Raw genomic sequence first — 3,651 nt, forward strand, 5'->3', positions numbered from 1 at the left:
GTATGTGTATGTATGTAGGAATAGGTGTTGTCATAAATTAAGATCCTCATTTATCATAACAGGAAGTCCAAAGAAGAGTCTCACACTGATAAATCAAGAATTAACAGTACAAGCACATTACATAGAAATATGGAGTTAAATACCAGAAGGAAGATCCGAGTGATTAAAAATCTTTTCCTTTGGGGAGTGAGACTGGGGATTTGAAGAAGAGTAAAGAAAGGTACTGTTATTTTTCATTGTAAGCCTTTATGTACTAATTTTTTTTAATAATACTAGGGGCTTGATAATAAATATTTAAACGATAAATTTTGCCAAAAACACATGAAAAAATATGCTGTCATTAAAAAGCATGAGGCAGATCTATACAATAATGACAGCTAACACTTATGTGGTATTTGATGAGTATCAGGCGTAGTTGAAATTCTGGGCATCTGTTAATTCATTTAATCCACGTGCGGTTGTTTGCTGTAACAGTACAACTGGGTGGCTGGACCAACAGCAATTTATTTTCTCACAATTCTGCAGGATCAAAGTCAGAAATCAAAGTGTCAGCAAGGCCTGCTCCCTCTGAAACCTATAGGGCAGGGTCCTTCCTGTTCTCTTCCAGCTTTTGGTGGCCCCAGATGTCCCTTGACTTGTGACAGCATCACTGTCATCTTCACATGGCTTTCTCTGTGTGTGTGTGTCTGTGTCCAAATTTCCCCCTTTATAAGATCATTTTATAATCCCCTTTTAGATGAGGGCCCACCCTCATGACTTCATTTTAACTCGATTACCTCTCAAAATACCCTATTTCCAAATACGGTTGCCATTCTGAGGTACAAAGAATGAGGACTTTGACATATCCTTTTTTGGGGGAGGCACAATTAAAACCCAGTGAGGTAGGTACCATTATTAGTACCATTTTGTAGAGGAGGAAACGGGAACACAGAGTGGTTAGGTAATTTGGTCAAGAACACACAGCTAATTGATGGTGAATTTAATCCCAGGAAGTCTGGCTCCCAAATCCTGTACTCTTAGCCACTAGGCCACACTCTCTATATTAAAGGCACAAAGCAAGCCAAGAGCAGTGTGTAGAGTGTGCTGTCATTTGTGTGAACAAAACAGGATGACTAGGGGTGCCTGGGTGGCTCAGCTGGTTAAGCGTCGGCCTTCAGAGTCATGATCCCAGGGTTCTGGGATCGAGCCCCACATTGGGCTCCCTGCTTAGTAGGGAGTCTGCTTGTCCCTCTCCATTTGTCCTTCTCCCCTCCCCCTCTCCCCACTCATGCCCTGTCCTTTCTCTCAAATAAAATTTTTAAAAATTGGGCTTGTCTATTACATACATGCTTGCATATGCACAGTACACCTTTGGAAGAGTACCCAAGAGACTGATAGAAATATCACATCTGGGAGGAGAATTTGGGACAGGGAACTGAAACTTTTCATATATATATATATATATTTTTTTTATATATATATATTTATATATATATATATTTATATTTAACACTGAAGATTGTTGGAGGTTGTTTGTTTACCATATATAGGAATTAATTTGAAATATTTATTTGTTTTTAAAGTTTTAATTAATTTAGAAGAGTGCAGGTGTGGGGAGGGACAGAAGGTGAGGGAGAGTGAGAGAGAGAGAGAGAGTGAGAGAAAAAAGCAGATTCCCTGCTGAGTGTGGAGCCTGATGCAGGGTTTTATTTGAGAGCAGAGATCACCACCAGAAATCACAGCTTGAGCCAAAATCAAGAGTTGGGTACTCAACCGACTGAGCCACCCAGGTGCCCCTAATTGAAAATATTTAAATTAAAAATGAAACCAAGGATGCCCTTCCATTAATGCCATCCGCTCAGACTACAGAGCTACTTGCGTAATCTTTTATGCATGTGTGTAAGGAATCTGGGAAGAAATGATCTTAGTAAGCACTGGTTCCCAGACAACCTCTTTAAGAAAGACCATTGCTTTAAAGGACTGTTTTGGTGGCTGTAGAACTTTGGATAATGGAATACTGTGTAGCCATTATACTTTATATTTATGTATCATTTTTTGAAATGATAATGAGAAATACACTCATAAAATATTAAGTGAACTTGTAGGGTAGATATTTGTGTCTCTTTAGAAACAAGGCTAAGTAGAAAAAAACAAAACCAAAAGCTAACAAACCAATGCTGAGTAGAAAAAGCTGGAAGGAATAGACCTAAATATTAACCATGGTTGTTTTGGGGGAGGGTGAAAGAACCATGGATGATGTTTATTTTCTTTTTTGCATCTTTTCTGGTTTCCTTTAAGTCTGAAGATAGAATTTAGAGCATTTCATAAAATGTGCTAGGATGGCTTCTGGTGAGCTGGCGTCGTTCCCATATCGACCGACACCGACCGCCCTGAAGAAATCATAATGACAAGATGAGTGTGTCTGCCTCACAGGTTTCTCTCCCTCAAAAGTCAGCCTAGAAATCTATTTCCCAGTGTGGGCACATCCACTCAAATTACCTCTTTCCTAGCTTGACTCCTCAACAAGATTTTTTTAAAAGGGAAGCCAGAGGTATGAGAGTCTTCTGCAGGGCATCAGCCATTACACTTGGAGATCCATTAGGATTAGTCTCTCTCAAGGGGCCACAGGATGTAACTGTCCCACGGGCCCCGCCCCAGCTGACCAACTGTGGAGCTGTCCCTTAAGGCAATAGCGCCATACCACTCAAGCTTTGGTCCACCTAAACTGATGAGAATAGTGTGTCCTTACATGGTACATGGGAGCAGCCCCCATCATAAAATTTACATGGTTTTCTGGAGAGATTCGGACTTCCCTCACTAGCCCATCCCATGTCACTGCACTGCTGAAATAATAGAAGCCATGACAGCTCTGAGCTTAGCTTCACCACCAATGGTACGTGTCTGCCTGGTGGGCTCCATGGTGCCCACTGGTACATGACTCAGATGGCATTACATCATCCTCAGCCGAGAGCCCACCTAATTCTCCTGAGAGAGCTGGGGGGCAGGCTCTCAGGTCCGAGTGGCTGGCCGGCAGGACTGCTGGGCTTGCATTCTAGAAAGGATTTTTGTGGCGTGCTCAAGGATGGCTATGTTAAACGTCAGACTAAAATAAAATCTGCTATGGAGTAAGGCAGGAGTCCTTCAGGGACTGGAAACATTCTGATCTGGAGTCCTCCCATCAGCATTCATCATCCTAATTCCCAGAGGGATGTATAGAACATTGTGAAATCTGAGGGGGCTGCTGACATCTGGGTCATGTGATAGAGCTGAAAGAGTAAAATACAGAAAAAAATATTCTGTGCTTGATCCTGTTTATGCTATGATAACCATAAATCAATATGATCCTAAATATATAAATATATGAAGAGATGTTTGGAGAAAATTCACTTAAATATTATCAGTGGTTGTCTCTGAGTGGTAGAATTTGGTGCTATTTTATTTTATTTTTACTTTTAAAAAGTGTAATCCTCAGTCTTCCAAGAACTTTTTTAAGAAAAACCCATAAGCAGGGGTGGGTGGGTGGTAAAGTTGGTTAAGCTCCTGACTCTTGATTCTGCTCAGGTTGTGATCTCAGGGTTGTGAAATCAAGCCCTGGTTTGGGCTCCTCACTCAGCATGGAGTCTGCTTCAGATTCTCTCTCCCTCTCCCACTGCCCCTCCCTACTGGTGCTCT

The 3,651-nt window shown here is 41.4% G+C and overlaps 1 long non-coding RNA gene across 1 annotated transcript; it reads left to right on the plus strand.

Annotated features, from left to right (window-relative positions):
- Positions 1-972: 972 nt before the first annotated feature.
- LOC116868431 lies at positions 973-2,517 on the plus strand. Its single transcript, XR_004382826.1, has 3 exons — positions 973-1,118; positions 1,630-1,634; positions 2,507-2,517. It is a non-coding gene; the product is annotated as an uncharacterized LOC116868431 (long non-coding RNA).
- The last annotated feature ends 1,134 nt before the right edge of the window (positions 2,518-3,651 follow it).

This window comes from Lontra canadensis, unplaced genomic scaffold, assembly GCF_010015895.1.
Source record: "Lontra canadensis isolate GAN:19392208 unplaced genomic scaffold, GSC_riverotter_1.0 scaffold15, whole genome shotgun sequence".
Classification (NCBI taxonomy): domain Eukaryota; kingdom Metazoa; phylum Chordata; class Mammalia; order Carnivora; family Mustelidae; genus Lontra; species Lontra canadensis.